The sequence below is a fragment of the Hyla sarda genome, chromosome 1 (assembly GCF_029499605.1).
Source record: "Hyla sarda isolate aHylSar1 chromosome 1, aHylSar1.hap1, whole genome shotgun sequence".
Lineage (NCBI taxonomy): Eukaryota > Metazoa > Chordata > Amphibia > Anura > Hylidae > Hyla > Hyla sarda.
The window spans coordinates 530358155-530377440 of record NC_079189.1 but is presented as its reverse complement, the minus strand read 5'-3'; the positions used below and the strand labels follow the sequence as shown (position 1 = coordinate 530377440).

The window sequence follows — 19286 nt, the reverse complement described above, 5'->3', positions numbered from 1 at the left end:
CCAGAAATGTGACCTTTACAGAACAGCAGATATTCCCCAAACCATAGCAACATGACCCAAAAATAATACAGAGAAAAGCCACAACCACCACAAACTCCTGCTGTATCGTTGGCTTCTCCATCAATCTTGTAGTTTGTAGATGACTTTGTGTCACACGATGACAATGTTGGGAAACCGGAGATTTATCAATCTGTCTGATTGTGTCTGCAGCTCAATAGTTAAAGGGGTATTCCAGCCAAATACATCTTATCCCCTATCCGAAGATGTCTGATCGTGGGGGGGGCCCACTGCTGGGACCCCCAACGATCTCCGTGCAGCATCCGCATTCTAAGCAGGGCTACGTCTCCAGTCTCAGAAACCTCCTTGTTTCCAGGACTGGAGACATGGCGTCACGATACACCCCCTTGTGGCATCACGCCCCCTCCATTCATGTCCCACAAGCGGGCCCCCTGAGATCAGACATCTTATCCCCTATCCTTTGGATAGAGAATAAGATGTATTTGGCCAGAATACCCCTATAGCGCTACAAAAAGTTGCAGTGTAGTCTTAACCTAATAGGGTCCTTACCTCCCCTCTTCCTATTGAGAACACGTTTGATTAATCCAAGTGTTTGTGGAGGATATTAATCATAAGTGGGGTAGGTGAATGTCTTTTTACCCCTTTAATTCATGTAGTGGAAACTGTGTACCTGCACCAAATGTATTACATGGTACAGGGCATGTGGTAAATCTGGTGCTGATCACATTTCTTACTTCAGTACTCCACTTTGTATGGTAACCCTCTGCAACTTTGTGCAACTTTTTATGCCGTGCGGTAGTGCTGGATGGTATACCGGTTCATACCGAATACCAAAATTTTCTTCCTGTACGATATGAATTTTTCCCATACCACAATACCGGCTGGGCCCCTTCTTGGATGTATGAATTATCAGCCGCACCGCTCTGTCCCCCACATCAGGCAACTAATCATATGTGTAGAAAAAAGTGGTCCCTGTGAAGGATTGAGGTGCCTTATTAAAATGTAACTTTTAATAGTTATACGCTTAAAAATCTTAACCAAATAATAGTGCTCTAATGGTGCAACCAAAAAAAAAATAATATAAGAAAAAAGCGAATCAACGCTAGAGAGCTAGTTGGCTAGCGTATGGCGCTCATATATCAGCCTCGTGTCACGATAAGGGCTGATTAATACTTGTCAACATGCTAATTAGTACTTGTCAACATGTCACCATATCAAAACTAATACTGAAAGAACAGAATAATTGTATTTTAGAAAAACTGTTTTAGAGTCCCTTGTCCCAACACGTTTCCATGGGTGGAACTGATAAGTAGATTTGTTCCCACCACTTCATCAGGGGACTAGAAATCAACTTATTGTATTATATGTATCCAAGTAATAGAATGGAGACCAGATACATTGTACTCCAAATGGTATACAGAAAAATGGTCTATCACTGCCCGTGTCTCTCTAGTAGCTTAAAGCGATCAGTAATCCACCATTCATTCCCCTCAGGGTCCTGGGTGCAACGATTAAGTGTGGATACTGAGCTAGTTTGAGAGACCACCGGGTGAGTTTGTTGATCGAGATGCACGCATGAAACGCTGCAATGGCAGCGAGTGCCGGAGCGGTGTCCGGAGCTGGTGCGTGTATGGTGAACACGCCGGTTGATTTAAAAGAAAAAAGGTTTTCAACGGAGTACCCCTTTAAATATAGTTTTTCCCCTATAGGTGGATAGCCGTCACGCCCCCTCCCATAGACTTGCATTGAGGGGACGGGGTGTGACATCACATGGGGGCGGAGTCCTGACGTCACGGACTTCCATTCTCGCGACCGAGACCCTCCAGCACTTCCGGACAGGAAACAGGTGGGTGCCGCATGCAACATTGCGGGGGTCCCCAGCGGCGGGACCCCCGCAGTCAGACATCTTATTCCCTATCCTTTGGAGTACCCCTTTAACAGTGAAGGGGCAGCAACACAATTATTTCCACGATCGGTAGGGGTCCCAAGGTCAGTCCTCCACCAGTAATAATGTGCTGCCATATCATTGTGATATGCCATCACTGTATGAGATGTGAATGTCCAATTCAATATCACTTCTTCGTGCCTAAGTTGTATATTATGCTATGTCCACATCTTTGCCGTTTGACATCCATACTGTGAAAAGCATACCCCAAGGACAGCCACAGGGTCCCTTTCACCTGAATGACCCCAAAAGTGTGAATCAGCAGAGTAATTCCCTATACAATAAGCCACCTCATACAATGGCCAACATACTCCCAATGCATCCACGCTACGATTTTCAGTCCGAGTCAAAAATTGGATCCCCTGAAAAAATGACCAGATCGTAGTCACTAGCAGACTACGATCGGGTCCGCAGCGCCATAATAGTTAATGGTCCGATAAAATTTCAGGCGATTTGAGCTTCCGAAATCGTATCTGTGCAACGGAAGGTCAGATCGTGGTGTGAATGCAGCCTAAGCCCCAAATCGTTTCAACATACAATGGTCTTTTCTGGACCATTGTAACTTGAAACCAGACTCAACATACAATGCTATGGAATCTGCGAAACGTGTCAATGACTGGAAGAACCGACCAATCAGAAGGGCTATTTCACTGGTAAAACCCCTGTATGCATGCACTGACTGGTGTCTGGTAGCGCCCCCTACAGTACAGGGAGGTATTACATGTTCTATACTCTTTACCTGTACCATTGTTAGCTGCTCCTTTGTACATCAGGTGAGGGCGGCTCCATTTTCCTTTTTTTAGGACATTACGTGTTCTGTACAGGACCCTGAAGAAGCTTCTGTCCTCTACATAGACCAGTGTTTCCCAACCAGGGTGCCTCCAGCTGATGCAAAACTACAACTCCCAGCCTTTGGCTGTCCGGGCATGCTGGGAGTTGTAGTTTTTCAACAGCTGGAGGCACCCTGGTTGAGAAACACTGAAATAGACAGTGATTTACAGCTCCCAGTAGATCTTTCTTATGTGTAAGGATTTGCTTTATCTATATTACCGTATTTATCGGCGTATAACACGCACTTTTTAGGCAAAATTTTTTAGCCTAAAGTCTTTCTGCGTGTTATACGCCGATAAGCCGCTGCAGTTCAATGATTTAAAGCGGGCACTTTAAATCAATGAACTGCAGCGGCTTTTGCAGGTCCTAAGACCGCCACCGCTGCCGGCTTCTCTGCCCCTGCCTGTCCTGGGGTCTAGAGCCCTGCTGCCAGCCCTTCTCTCCCCATGGCTATCGGTGCCGCTGCCCGTTCTCTCCCCCTGGCTATCGGTGCCGCTGCCCGTTCTCTCCCCCTGGTTATCGGTGCTGCTGCCCCATTGCCGGCGCCGATAGCCAGGGGGGAGAGAATGGGCGCCAGCAATGGGGCAGCGGCGCCGACAGACAGGGGGAGAGCACAGGCAGCGGCACCCATTGCCGGCGCCGCTGCCCCGTAGCCTCCCCCATCCCCGGTTGTATAATTACCTGTTGCCGGGGTCAGGTCCGCGCTACTTCAGGCCTCTGGTGTGCATCCCCTGCATCGTTCACTCGTCATTGCGTTGCGCCGTGCAGTGCATAGCAATGACGCAGGGGACACACACCGGAGGCCTGAAGTAGCGCGGACCCGACCCCGGCAACAGGTAATTATACAACCGGGGATGGGGGAGGCAACGGGGCAGCAGCGCCGGCAATGGGTGCCGCTGCCCCTTCTCTCCCCCTGTCTGTCGGCGCCGCTGCCCCATTGCCGGCGCCGCTTTTCTCCCCCTGGCTATTGGCGCCGCCAATGGGGCAGCAGCACCGATAACCAGGGGGAGAGAACGGGCAGCGGCGCCGATAGTCAGCGGGAGAGAAGGGCCGGCAGCAGGGCTCTAAACCTCAGGAAAGGCAGGGGGAGAGAAACCGGCAGCGACGGCCTCTCTCCCTCTGCCTTTCCTGGGGGTGTATCAGGGTATAAGCATGCACACACACGCACCCTCATTTTACCAAGGATATTTGGGTAAAAAACTTTTTTTACCCAAATATCCTTGGTAAAATGAAGGTGCGTGTTATAGGCCGGTGCGTGGTATACCCCGATAAATACGGTAGTTATCTACTTATTTTTCCTTAATCCTCACTTTTTCCTATTTCTGGTGCCTTCAGAACCAATTACCAGGTTTCCAAAGAGTTATGGTCTCAACATACAATGGTTTCAACATACAATGGTTGTCCTGGAACCAATTAATATTGTAACTTGAGGGACTACTGTATATCCAATTTTAATTCTTTACACCACTCACAATAAACCTTATATTCACTTTATTGTACAAATTCATATGTGGCTACAGGGATAGGTGTTAGTATTTTGCGACCTGTGTTCAATAAAGTTTTGTTTATTTTTAACTACATATTATTAGAGACTTATTTAACAATATTTTTTTATGCCCATTAATATAACATAGTTCAGTGAAATGTAACTATAGTAAGTGTACAGGCTCATTACTACTGTAAAGCCAGCCCAGCATGTAAGCTCACTATAACAATATACATAGAGAGGAAGATAACAGCACATTGACGTCACATGACCCCAGCCAAATAGGTGCTTGACCTTGTCGGGAAATCAAAGGTCCTCTAGATACTAACAGGAAGAATCTGGCATAGTGGGCACAGACCGCGTCCCTGGCATCAAAATGCGAACAAGCAAAGATAAAGAGGTCAAGTAAGAGAAGTATTTCAGCCTCATAACATGATAACACATCAACGTAACGCAACGACAAACACTTGTCACTCTGTACCTTATATAATGTTTCACATTTTTGACACAAAACTATCCTGCCCGATAGCACAATAGGTGTAGGTTCACACTGCGGAATCTTCACTCCCAGAATTCCATGAGCGGAGATTCCGTCTGGCGGCCGCTGCCAAAAATGCTTCGGCAGTAGGACCGCGCGGCACTGCCCCATCACCATTGACGGCTATGCATTGCTTGCAGAATTCCGCACTAAGAATTAACATATTCATTCCCCGTGCGGAATAATTTCCGTGGCGGAATCATCCGCCGCTGAAATTTCTCAGTGTGAACGGGTCTCACGCAAGACCTATTCACATTGATGGTTATGTTCACTGCGCGGAATTCCGCAGTGTGAACATTTCCTAGGACATTTTTTTTATATCATCCTAGAGGATAACATCAGTAAGGTTTCCAACACATCTCTCCATGTCCTGTAGAACTACAAATCCCAGCAAAGCTCAGTCACACTCTTCAGTTTATTGACTCCATGGATCCAACTGTTGCAGTAAAATCTTACCCTTGTTTAGCCGTGTAAACAGACACTTGGCATCAGCAGCCGGAATGAATAAAAAGTGATCAAAAAGTCCGATCATTACAAAAATGGTACCGCTAAAAACGTCAGATCACGGCACAAAAAATGAGCCATCATACCGCCCCATACGCGGAAAAATAAAAAAGTTATAGGGGTCAGAAGATGACATTTTTAAACGTATACATTTTCCTGCATGTAGTTATGATTTTTTCCAGAAGTACGACAAAATCAAACCTATATAAGTAGGGTATCATTTTAACCGTATGGACCTACAGAATAATGATAAGGTGTCATTTTTACCGAAAAATGTACTGCGTAGAAACGGAAGCCCCCAAAAGTTACAAAATTGCATTTTTTCTTCAATTTTGTCACATAATGATTTTTTTTTCCGTTTCGCTGTAGATTTTTGGGTAAAATGACTGACGTCATTACAAAGTAGAATTGGTGGTGCAAAAAATAAGCCATCATATGGATTTTTAGGTGCAAAATTGAAAGAGTAATGATTTTTAAAAGTAAGGAGGAAAAAAAAAACGAAAGTGCAAAAACGGAAAAAACCCCGGTCATGAAGAGGTTAAAAATGAAAGAAGCAATCTGATTGGGTGCTACGGGCAACTGCACCACTCTTCCTCTACACTGGGTTTGATACAATTTCCCACTGTGTTTAGAGAACACAGAATTCTGATGAAATTCCCCCATTGGCTGTTTGGGGATGCTGGGAGTTGTAGTTCGGTAACAGCTGGGGGCTCGTTGTTTGAAAAACACTGTTCTAGCAGCAAGCCTGAGATTATGGTGCACAGTGCCAGGTGTCGGCTGGTGCTGTGTAAAGCAGGCCGCCAATGGAGTCTGTGGTACGTAGCAATAAATGGCACATCCCTATCTGACAGATGGATGTGGGATTGGTGAAGGCCCGGAGAGGGCACCATGGTGGAGGACTGGTTTGGACTCGGCCCATTAATTCCAGTGGTATTTTAAGATGGGCTCTGCTGCTTTTATGAAACTACAACTCTCATCATGCCCTGCCATCCGTCAAGTCCCCCACCAGCAGTGAGATCAGTAGAAGGCCATGACCTGTCATTATCTACCATACATCCTCATTGTAATCAGGCAGTGTTTTCCAAACAGTGTTCCTCCAGCTGTTGCAAAACTACAACTCCCAGCATGCCCAGACAGCCAAAGGCTGTCCGGGCATGCTGAGAGTTGTAGTTTTGCAACAGCTGGAGGCACACTGTTTGGAAAACACCACTCTAAATTCCTGTTCCCATATTCTGCAATCCAACAAAGTTGCCCTCCAGTGGGGTAGAAAGACACCCAAGGGAAACCAATGCCTAAACCAATCTCATGTTTGTCAATAGGATCATTCCTGGCATGCATTGTGCCAGTTGTAATGCCAGCCGGCTCCACACACCAGATAGACTGACTCTGGACTATGTTTCTGAAGATTTCATTGTAAAAACTGAGAAAATGCTTGATGACAACTGATGCATTTAATGTTTGGGGAAAAAACTGAGCCTGGTACACTGGCTAAATGTGAACGCTGCCATAGCCTGATGCCATAGAGATTCTGGACGTACATTTATTCCATTGCTGCCCTCTACAGATGTTTTCAGGTTTTAGACCAACCTACCAAAACTACAACTCCCAGCATGGCCTGACCAGACACAGGTTGGAAATCAGTTTAAACGCAACTTTATGAACTTTGATAAATAAACAAACAGCCCCATATTACTTTAGTATACATACAGGTATGGGGTGCAGAGTATACAGATGGGGTGCAGAGTATACAGACAGGGGGTGCAGTGTATACAGAGAGGGGGTACAGTGTATACAGACGGGTGCAGTGTATACAGAGAGGGGGTACAGTGTATACAGACAGGGGGTGCAGAGTATACAGACGGGGTACAGGGTATACAGACAGGGGGTGCAGTGTATACAGACAGGGGGTGCAGGGTATACAGAGAGGGGGTACAGTGTATACAGAGAGGGGGTACAGTGTATACAGAGAGGAGGTGCAGAGTATACAGAGAGGAGGTGCAGAGTATACAGAGAGGGGGTACAGTGTATACAGAGAGGGGGTACAGTGTATACAGACAGGGGGTGCAGTGTATACAGACAGGGGGTGCAGAGTATACAGACGGGGTACAGGGTATACAGACAGGGGGTGCAGTGTATACAGACAGGGGGTGCAACGTATACAGACAGGGGGTGCAGGGTATACAGACAGGGGGTGCAGGGTATACAGACAGGGGGTGCAGTGTATACAGACAGGGGGTGCAGTGTATACAGACAGGGGGTGCAGGGTATACAGACAGGGGGTGCAGTGTATACAGACAGGGGGTGCAGTGTATACAGACAGGGGGTGCAGTGTATACAGACAGGGGGTGCAGTGTATACAGACAGGGGGTGCAGTGTATACAGATAGGGGGGTGCAGTGTATACAGATATGGGGGTGCAGTGCATAAAAATTTGGGTGCACAGTATTGCATATAAATATGGAGTGTACTGCATACAGACATAAGAGGCATAGACACAGGATGATATGATAGGTGTATAGGCATGGGGGGGATTACAGGCATGGGGAGGGATTACAGACATGGGGGGCACAGGGGATTACAGACATGGGGGGCACAGGGGATTACAGACATGGGGGGCATAGGGGATTACAGACATGGGGGGGCATAGGGGATTACAGACATGGGGGGGCATAGGGGATTACAGACATGGGGGACATCGGGGATTACAGACATGGGGGGCACAGGGGATTACAGACATGGGGGGCACAGGCATGAAGTGATTACAGACATGGGGGGCACAGGGGATTACAGACATGGGGGGCACAGGGGATTACAGACATGGGGGGCACAGGGGATTACAGACATGGGGGACATATGGGATTAGACATGGGGGACATAGGGGATTACAGACATGGGGGGGCATAGGGGATTACAGACATGGGGGACATATGGGATTAGACATGGGGGGCACAGGCATGAAGTGATTACAGACATGGGGGGAAAACATGGGGTGCTCTGCATACAGCCCTGCCCTTGATCACATGGCACTGGAGATAAAGTTATAAAGTTGCCCTTCATGGCCTACTGAGAGGGCACATACTGGGCAGTGTACCCCGCAGCGGGCGCCTACCTGGGCAGTGCAGTCAGCAGGGGGCAGGCAGCTCCTCGTAGTAGTCCTCCCGCAGGGCTCAGTCCAGTAACAGGCGCCGTCCTCCCGTCCTCATCCCCGGGACACCCCGTCACCCCTCAGTCCGCCCGTCCAGTCCCCTCCGTACGGTCCGAGCGCAGCTCCCAGCCCGGCTCCTACTGTGACTGAGGGATCCGGGGGAGGAGAGTCCGCCGCTCCGTATCCCGTCCCCTCCCCGTCTGACCGCTTGTCCCTCCCTGGCTGTCTGGCCTCGCAGTGCCCCACCTAGAGGGCAGGGATGGGGCGGCGGAGGACGCGGGGAGCCGCTAGAAGTGTACCCAGAGAAAGCCACACAGCCGGGGTACAGGAGCTCCTCATACAGGCTGGGCCAGATTACGGCTGCCTGGAAGACGGAGCACTTCATTATGATTAGGTGCAGTAGAGTTCCCCCACATTAGGCTAGCAGTATAGTTCCCCCGAATTAGGTTGTAGTTCCCCCACATTAGGTTGGCAGTAGAGTTCCCCCACATTAGGTTGGCAGTAGATTTCCCCCACATTAGGTGCAGTATAGTTCCCCCACATTAGGTGCAGTATAGTTCCCCCACATTAGGTGCAGTATAGTTCCCCCACATTAGGTGCAGTATAGTTCCCCCACATTAGGTGCAGTATAGTTCCCCCACATTAGGTGCAGTATAGTTCCCCCACATTAGGTACAGTACAGTTCCCCAATATTAGGTAGGCAGTAGAGTTCCCCCACATTAGGTACATAATAGTTCCCCCACATTAGGTGCAGTATAGTTCCCCCAAATTAGGTGCAGTACAGTTCCCCCACATTAGGTGCAGTACAGTTTCCCCACATTAGGTGCAGTACAGTTCCCCCACATTAGGTGCAGTATAGTTCCCCCACATTAGGTACATAATAGTTCCCCCACATTAGGTGCAGTATAGTTCCCCCACATTAGGTGCAGTACAGTTCCCCCACATTAGGTGCAGTACAGTTTCCCCACATTAGGTGCAGTACAGTTCCCCCACATTAGGTGCAGCATAGTTCCCCCACATTAGGTGCAGTACATTTCCCCCACATTAGGTGCAGTACTGTTCCAGGAGCTACTGGTACAGGAGCTCCTCATACAGGGCACTACCGCCGGGGTATACAGAAGTTTCTCATTTAGGGCACTACTGTCAGGGTTGCAGGAGCTCCTCATACAAGGGCACTACCGCTGAGGGTACAGGAGCTCCTCATACAGGGCACTAACGCCCAGGGTACAGGAGCTCCTCATACAGGGCACTACCACAGGGGGTACATGAGCTCCTCATACAGGGCACTACCGCCGGGGTATACAGAAGGTTCTCATTTAGGGCACTACTGTCAGGGTTGCAGGAGCTCCTCATACAAGGGCACTACCGCCGAGGGTACAGGAGCTCCTCATACAGGGCACTAACGCCCAGGGTACAGGAGCTCCTCATACAGGGCACTACCACAGGGGGTACATGAGCTCCTCATACAGGGCACTACCGCCCAGGGTACAGGAGCTCCTAATACAGGGCACTACCATAGGGGGTACAGGAGCTCCTGATACAGGGCACTACCACAGGGGGTACATGAGCTCCTCATACAGGGCACTACCGCCCAGGGTACAGGAGCTCCTCATACAGGGCACTACCATAGGGGGTACAGGAGTTCCTCATACAGGGCACTACCGCCCAGGGTACAGGAGCTCCTCATATAGAGCACTACTGCAGGGGGTACAGGAGCTCCTCATACAGGGCACTACTGCAGGGGGTACAGGAGCTCCTCATACAGGGCACTACCGACGAGGGTACAGGAGCTCCTCATACAGGGCACTACTGCAGGGGGTACAGGAGCTCCTCATACAGGGCACTACCGACGAGGGTACAGGAGCTCCTCATACAGGGCACTACCACAGGGGGTACAGGAGCTCCTCATACAGGGCACTACTTCAGGGGGTACAGGAGCTTCTCATACAGGGCACTACCATCAGGGGTACAGGAGCCCTTCATACAGAGCACTACCGCTGGGGTATACAGGAGCTCCTCATACAGGGCACTACCACAGGGGGTACAGGAGTTCCTCATACAGGGCACTACCGACGAGGGTACAGGAGCTTCTCATACAGGGTACTACTGCAGGGGGTACAGGAGCTCCTCATACAGGGCACTACCATCAGGGGTACAGGAGCCCTTCATACAGAGCACTACCGCTGGGGTATACAGGAGCTTCTCATACAGGTCACTACCATAGGGGGTACAGGAGTTATCCTCATACAGGGCACTACCACCCAGGGTACAGGAGCTCCTCATACAGGGCACTACCATAGGGGGAACAGGAGCTCCTCATACAGGGCACTACCATAGGGGGAACAGGAGTTCCTCATACAGGGCACTACTGCTCAGGATACAGGAGCTCCTCATACAGGGCACTACCATAGGGGGAACAGGAGTTCCTCATACAGGGCACTACCGACGAGGGTACAGGAGCTCCTCATACAGGGCACTACTGCAGGGGGTACAGGAGCTCCTCATACAGGGCACTACCATCAGGGGTACAGGAGCCCTTCATACAGAGCACTACCGCTGGGGTATACAGGAGCTTCTCATACAGGGCACTATTTCAGGGGTACAGGAGCTCCTCATACAAGCCACTACTGTTGGATGTACAGAAGCTCCTCATAAAAGGCACCGCTGGGGTTACAGGAGCTACTCATACAGGGCACTACCACAGAGGGTACAAAAATACTGACCACTGCTCAGACAAAGGTACAGCTCATATACTATAACATACACAATATATACACAGCAAACCATAAACATACATTGAATGAGTGAAGTCAGGTATGTCATTTAGTCCCATTGCCTCAGGTGTATAAAATCCATTCCCTACCAATAATGGGGCATTCTAAGGACCCATCCGCACTACTGAATTTCCGCCATAATTCAGCCTACAGCAGAGTCCCATTGTTTTTTATGCTGCACCATTTAGGCTAGGTCTCCACACAGGTGTTTTTTCTGCCGTCTCTTGGAAAAAGTGTCACTGCAGTTTTTGAGCATAAGCCAGAAGTGTATTGAAAAGGAATGAGAAATACACTGCTCAAAAAAAATAAAGGGAACACAACAACACAATGTAACTCCAGGTCAATCACACTTCTGTGAAATCACACTGTCCACTCAGGAAGCAACACTGATTGACAATCAATTTCACATGCTGTTGTGCAAATGGAACAGACAACAGGTGGAAATTATAGGCAATTAGCAATGCACCCCCAGTAAAGGAGTGGTTCTGCAGGTGGTGACCAAAGACCACTTCTCAGTTCCTATGCTTCCTGGCTGATGTTTTGGTCGCTTTTGAATGCTGGCGATGCATTCACTCTAGTGGTAGAATGAGACGGAGTCTACAACCCACACAAGTGGCTCAGGCAGTGCAGCTCATCCAGGATGGCACACCAATGCGAGCTGTGGCAAGAACGTTTGCGGTGTCTGTCAGCGTAGTGTCCAGAGCATGGAGGTACTACCAGGAGACAGGCCAGTACATCAGGAGATGTGGAGGAAGCCGTAGGAGGGCAACTGCTACCCTCGCTTTTGTGCAAGTAGGAGCAGGAAGTGCACTGCCAGAGCCCTGCAAAAGGACCTCCAGCAGGCCACAAATGTGCATGTGTCCACTCAAACGGTCAGAAACAGACTCCATGAGGGTGGTATGACCCGACGTCCACATGTGGGCATTTGGCATTTGCCAGAGAACACCAAGATTGTAAAATTTCCCACTGGCTCCCTGTTCTCTTCACAGATGAAAGCAGGTTCACACTGAGCACATGTGACAGAGTCTGGAGATGCCGTGAAGAACTTTCTGTTGCCTGCAACATCCTCCAGCATGACCGGTTTGGCGGTGGGTCAATAATGTGTGGGGTGGCATTTCTTAGGGGGACTGCACAGCCCTCCATGTGCTTGCCAGAGGTAGCCTGACTGCCATTAGGTACCGAGATGAGATTCTCAGACCCCCTTTTGAGACCATATGCCGATGCAGTTGGCCCTGGGTTCCTCCTAATGCAAGACAATGCTAGACCTCATGTGGCTGGAGTGTGTCAGCAGTTCCTGCAAGAGGAAGGCATTGATGCTATGGACTGGCCCGCCCGTTCCCCAGACCTGAATCCGATTGAGGACATCTGGGACATCATGTCTCGCACCATCCACCAACGCCACGTTGCACCACAGACTGTCCAGGAGTTGGCGGATGCTTTAGTCCAGGTCTGGGAGGACATCCCTCAGGAGACCATCTGCCACCTCATCAGGAGCATGCCCAGGCGTTGTAGGGAGGTCATACGGGCACGTGGAGGCCACACACACTACTGAGCCTCATCTTGACTTGTTTTAAGGACATTACATCAAAGTTGGATCAGCCTGTAGTGTGATTTTCCACTTTGATTTTGAGTGTGACTCCATATCCAGACCTGCATGAATTGATAAATTTGATTTCCATTGATAATTTTTGTGTGATTTTGTTGTCAGCACATTCAACTATGTAAAGATGAAAGTATTTCATACCATTAGTTCATTCATTCAGATCTAGGATGTGTTATCTTAGTGTTCCCTTTATTTTTCTGTGCAGTGTATAAAGGTAGGACTTATACTTCTCCTTCTTCTTTCTGGCTTTGGCTCCCATGTTTTTTTTAAATAATTTAAATATGGAAAGACCAGCGAGTGTTTGTTGTGTTGGTCTGGTAGGAAAATCAAGGGGGGGGTTCATATTTGTTGGTTCGTAAGGCGGGGACCACAAGTTAATCCTGTTTTTTTGTGTCTGGTACATAAGGGGACGATGATTGGTCCATGGGGTGGGCGCTGATTGGTTGTCCCGTATATTTACACTAGATGGTTGGAGGGAGTAGTAAGTCTTCATTCATGTGGCAGAAGGTCGCGGATTGGTTGGCGTTTGTTTAAGCTGGGCGCAGGGCTGAACTGTGATTGGTTCTTTTGTGGCAGTCACTACGTCGTATAGTCTGTACGTCAGGATGAAGGTTTATCGGCGTACGAACCCGCAAATGTGAACCCCCTTCATTTTCCTACCAGACCAACACACCAAACACCCGCTGGTCTTTCTATATCTAAATTATAAAAAAGAAAAACAGGGGAGCGCTCCACCAAACAGCGCACACTAGCACGAAATGTGTGTAACAGAAACACCTCACACTAACAGAGAAAAACACTCCACACAAGCATCTCAATCTTTATTTTAATGTATTTTTCAGTTTTTTATCAACTACTTTTACTGCACAAATGCATCTTTTTTCATCGATGTCGGCATACCACTTCCAGCCCCAAGGTTACGTCACTATGACAACCCCCCCCCCCCCCCCCCCCTTTCCTGCATTTTTTATTTTTTTTTACATGTATAAATATAATGGAACTGTACGCGAAACGCGTAGTCTTTTATGCCTAATAAAGAAAAGAATATCCAAAATACTACAGGTCTCCTTACAGCTTAGTGTCCTTTGGGACACGGGAGAACTATCCCAAGGCGCCACAGCTGCATCCACGTTTTCCACGCTGGACCTGAGACAGCGATGTCCAGAACCAGCACCAGCCACTTTGACTAGACCGACGCCAGAGACGATCGGGACCGATGCAAGGCTGCCAGGGGATACCTGCCAGTGTATTACACACTTAAATGCGATAATCAGTGTTGTACCTGCAGCACAACACACAAAGGTGAGCGTGCCACTCTCACCCCAATTTTTCCCATCCACACACCCCCCCTCCCCCCCTCCTCTGGCAGACCACAGTAACGGCACTTAGCACCATTTTTTGTTCCATTTTTTCTATCTTCTGCATATTACCAGACAGTAGACTCAGATGTGACATCAAAGCTGTCTCACAACTGCTCATTCAGAAGTCTGTGTGAAACCAAAAGTTACACAGTAAGTTCCTGACACAGAGGAACTAAGGGCAAGGATCTCATTGACTGTGATTCCTGTAAATTAAAAAAAATAAAATAAAAAGGTTGGAGGTTTAGTGGTCTGGGAAATTATTGCCAGCACACAAAGCAACTTTGGCACAGTTCTACTAAAAGATTGTCTACCCATGATCTAAGCAGTGGTAAGGGTATCCTGGTGTTCTTTCACCCATCATCACTACTGAACCTACAAGTGACTGATGGAACATAATCAAAATACACAATGATATCAGTGATTCACAGATGACGTCTTCTCTGTTGTCTAGACCGCCACAAATTCTTTCAGCTATATCTCACCTGTAGAGTCTGACACCTGGATATCATTGGTTCGTCCCTTTGCCAGCAGGTGCTGATCCTTTATATTAAGATAATAATAAATATAACACTGCCAGACATTGTACCCCCTGAATTTAACTCACACACTTTGCCCATTTAATATAATAATGCTAAGATAAATATAATAAAGCTAATATAATCTAAATGTAACCCTGCTGCACACTGTACCACTTAACCACTTAAGGACCAAGGGCGTACAGGTACGCCTTTGCTCCCTGGTACTTAAGGACCAAGGGCACACCTGTACGCCCGTGGGAATTTCGGTCCCAGCCGCGCTGCGGGTGGGGACCAGACCAGGGTGACTGCTGCTATCAATCAGCAGGCATCCCGCGCAAATGCCCAGGGGGGTCATCAGACCCCCCCATGTTGCCGATCGCCGAAAATCGCAAGTGAATTCACACTTGCGATATGCAGCGATTCCGGTGATGCGGGTCACGTGTGACCCGCTGACCCATAGATACATGGTGATTGGGGGTGTAGGATACACCCCCAATCACCTCCTGTATCTATGGGGAGGTGGCGATTTCCTCACCCGCCCAGGTTTGCTGCTATTGGCCGGACCAATACCAATAGCAGCTGGCAGGGGAGGGGATAACAGCCCCATCTCGTGGCTCTGCTAGCCCACTGAGTTCATTCAGTGGACAGAGCTGCGTTAAGGAGCCAGGGAACCCCCCTCCGTGAAGATTGGAGCCCCTCACAGATGAAAACCCCTTGTTAGAGCAGGGACAGAATAAAGCAAGGGACAGGTAGGGTTAAAAGTAAAAAATAAAATAAAAATAAAAAGTTAAAAAATCCCCCCCCCCCCCCCGACCCCCTAATAGGACCTAAAGGGTCCGCCGCAATTTTTTTTTAGCATGACCCGGGCCTTTTAGGGGTTCAGGGCGCTGCATTTGGCCCCCATTTTGTTTTTGTCCGCAGCGCTTTTATTTTCCCCCATACAGTTACAGTTACACCAAGCACACACACTACATACTCACCCCCCCCCAAACACACACATCCCCACCAACCTAGAGTATATGAGGGACGAGATTCCCATATTGAACCCCCAGATTGTTCCCCCACTCTGGGTGTTAGCGGGAAAATCGTTTGGGACCTTGTGCACCCATTGCTGGATAAGGGTTACCACATGTACGTGGAAAACTTTTATACCAGCATCCCTCTGTTCACATCCCTTGCCGCCAGATCCACGTCCGCTTGTGGGACCGTGCGGAAGAATCAGAGAGGCCTCCCTCTAAATTTGATCCAGACACCTATGCCCAAGGGTGAGTCCCGTGCCCTTACCCATGAAAACCTGTTGCTGGTCAGGTATAAGGATAATAGGGATGTCCTTATACTGACCACAATTCATGGTAACGGCAGCTCACCTGTCCCTGTGCAATGTACCACAACAGTCCTCAAGCCCGATTGTATTCTGAACTACAATCGGTATATGGGGGGAGTTGATCTTTCTGATCAAGTCCTCAAGAAATACATGGCCATGTGGAAAACACGGGTATCGTACAAAGAAGTTGCGGTCTACATGTTACAGGTTGCCATGTACAACTCTTTCTTACTGTCCGAGTATGCTGGCAACACAGGGACATTCCTACAGTACCAAGAAGAAGTCCTAAAGGTCCTGATCTTTAGCGTCCGGGAAAGAGCATGCTGGATTTCCCAAGGAACTGAAGTTATAGATACAAGGATCGTCCCAGGCCAGCACTTTCCAGGTGAGGTCCCCCACACTGGAAAAAAGGAACGAGCCCAGAAAAAATGCAGAGTGTGTAACAGGAGTGGGATACGGAAGGACAGCACCACTCAATGTGACACTTGCCCCGATCATCCAGGCCTCTGCATTAAAAACTGCTTCAGGGAGTATCACACTTCCATGCAGTACTAAATTTTCCCTTTTCATTTTAATTTTCTATAATTTGACCCCAATGTACCAAATTCAGAGTAAATTCCAAATTTTAACACAATAAAACCACTAAATTGCCCAAAAAACTCATCTAAAAAAAAACTGATAAGACCTCTGGGGGTATTTTTTTCTCTGGGTCACTGAGTCACTATCATCGGGGACTTCTTTTGTTGCCTCAAATGCGCAGCGCTCTCTCTCCACCTGAGCGGGGTGCGCATTTGAGGCAACAGGTTAGGGACAGCCACACACATCACATTCCCAGAATGATGATTCAGAGCATATGGTTTGGGGTGGACATATTTTTTTAGTTTTGGCTATGCTCTGGGTCATCATTCTGGGAACACAACCTGTTTTATAATTTTATGTCCCACTTTACCCCATTTTAGTTATTTAGTGTGCCCCAGTTATTTACCCCATGTAATGCCCTTTGAGGGGGGGTCCCACTGTTCTGGCTCCATAGGCAGCAATGCAGAAGCTCAAGGACCCTGACTGATCTCCGGCTCCTCTCAGACCAGTGTGCAAGCTGTTTACACCCAGATATGAGGTATGTCCTTACTCCAAAGAAATGTATTTACAAATTTACAATGACATTTTCTCCTTTTACCACTTGTGAAAATGAAAAATTTGGGGTAACCCCAGCATTTTAGTGTAAAAATCAAATTTTTCATTTTCACATCCCACTTCATGAACATTTATCAAACACCTGTGGGGTGTTAAGATGCACAGATTTCTCTCCTTTTACCCCTTGTAAAAATTCAAAAACTGGGTCTACAAGAACATGCAAGTGTAAAAAATGAAGATTTTGAATTTTCTCCTTCACTTTGCTGCTATTCCTGTGAAACACCTAAAGGGTTAAAACACTTACTGAATGTCATTTTTAATACTTTGGGATGCAGTTTTTATATTGGGGTAATTTGTGGAGTTTTTCTAATATGAAGGCCCTTCAAATCCACTTCAAAACTGAACTGGTCCCTGAAAAATTCCGCTTTTGAAAATTTGTTGAAAAATTGGAAAATTGCTCCAATACTTTGAAGCCCTCTGATGTCTTCCAAAAGTAAAAACATGTCAACTTTATGATGCACACTCAAAGTAGACATATTGTATTTGTGAATCAAAATATAATTTATTTGGAATGTCTATTTTCCTTACAAGCAAAGAGCTTCAAAGTTAGAAAAATGCTAAATTTTCAGTTTTTTCATAAAATTTTGGAATTTTTCACCAAGAAATGATGCAAGTATCAACAAAAATTTACCACCAACATAAACTAGAATATGTCACGAAAAAACAATCTAGGAATCAGAATGAAAGGTAAAATTATCCCAGAGTTATTAATGCTTAAAGTGAAAGTGGTCAGATGTGCAAAAAACGCTCTGGTCCTACAGTGAAAATTGGCCTGGTCCTTAACCCCTTAAGGACCCATGACGTACCGGTACATCATGAGTCTGCTCCCGATCTATAACGCGTGGACCCGTGGCTAATAGCGTGCAGCACTGATCGCGGTGCCGCGCGCTATTAACCCTTTAGACGCGGGGTTCAAAGTTGAATGCCGCACCTAAAGTGAAAGTAAAACAATGCCGGTTAGCTCAGGGAGCTGTTCGGAATCGCCGTGGTGGCATCACGAACAGCTTTAAGACACGAGGAGGGTCTCCTACCTTGCCTCCTGGTGTCCGATCGCCGAATGACTGCTCAGTTCCAGGCATGAGCAGTCAAGCGGCAGAATCATCGATCTGTGGTTTCCAAGAGAAACCACTGATCAATGTAAAAGATCAGTGTGTGCAGTGTTATAGCCCCCTATGGGAGCTATAACATTGCAGGGAAAAAAAGTTAGAATCACCCTCCTTTTCCCATTTAAAAAAAAACTGTGTAAATAAAAATAAACATATGTGGTATCGCCGCGTGTGGAAATGTCCGAATTATAAAAAATATATAGTTAATTAAACCGCACGGTCAATGGCAGTCAATAAGTCCTATCAATGCATAAATGGTACCGCTAAAAACTTCAGATCACGGCGCAAAAAATGAGCTCTCATACTGCCACATATGCGGAAAAATAAAATAGTTATAGGGGTCAGAAGATGACAATTTTAAACATATAAATTTTCCTGCATGTAGTTATGATTTTTTCCATAAGTACGACAAAATCATAGTTACATAGTTAGTATGGTTGAAAAAAGACATACGTCCATCAAGTCCAACCAGGGAATTGAAGTGAAGGGTGTAAGGGGATAAGGGAAAGGGAAATCAAACCAATATAAATAGTGTATCATTTTAATCGTATGGACCTACAGCAGTGGCGTACCAAGGGGGGGGGGGGTGGCCCCTCCCCGGGTGCCACTCTCAAGGGGGGTGCCAGGGGCGGACTGACCCGCCACCGCAACTACTGAGGATCTGGGACACTCGTCCCAGATCCCCAGCAGACAGCGCTACATTCTCCTGTATGCGCGATACACGCACATACAGGAGAAGGCGTCCCCTCTGTGTGAGCCACATCTGAAGCTCACACAGAGGAGACGTGACCTCCGCCCCCACGCAGCACGCAGTACAGGCACCGGTGACGTCACTCATCCGGCGCTGGTATTGTGGAGAGGAGAAGACGCGGGCCCTGCAGCTGAGGAGATCGCTGCGTGGGATGTCAGGTGAGCATCCTTTTTTTAATTTTATTAACCC

The 19286-nt window shown here is 47.7% G+C and overlaps 1 protein-coding gene across 2 annotated transcripts in view; it reads right to left on the bottom strand.

Annotated features, from left to right (window-relative positions):
• The window catches only part of ARHGEF28 (Rho guanine nucleotide exchange factor 28), a 270524-nt gene that overhangs the window by 228812 nt on the left and 22426 nt on the right, over positions 1-19286 (bottom strand). Inside the window, exon 1 of one of the 2 annotated variants that reach the window (XM_056539902.1) lies at positions 8431-8658. The exons of the other annotated variant lie outside the window; for it this stretch is intronic. The gene's annotated coding sequence lies outside the window, so the exon portion shown is untranslated. Of the gene's footprint in view, positions 1-8430; positions 8659-19286 lie in introns of those variants that run through there. 2 annotated transcript variants of the gene reach the window in all.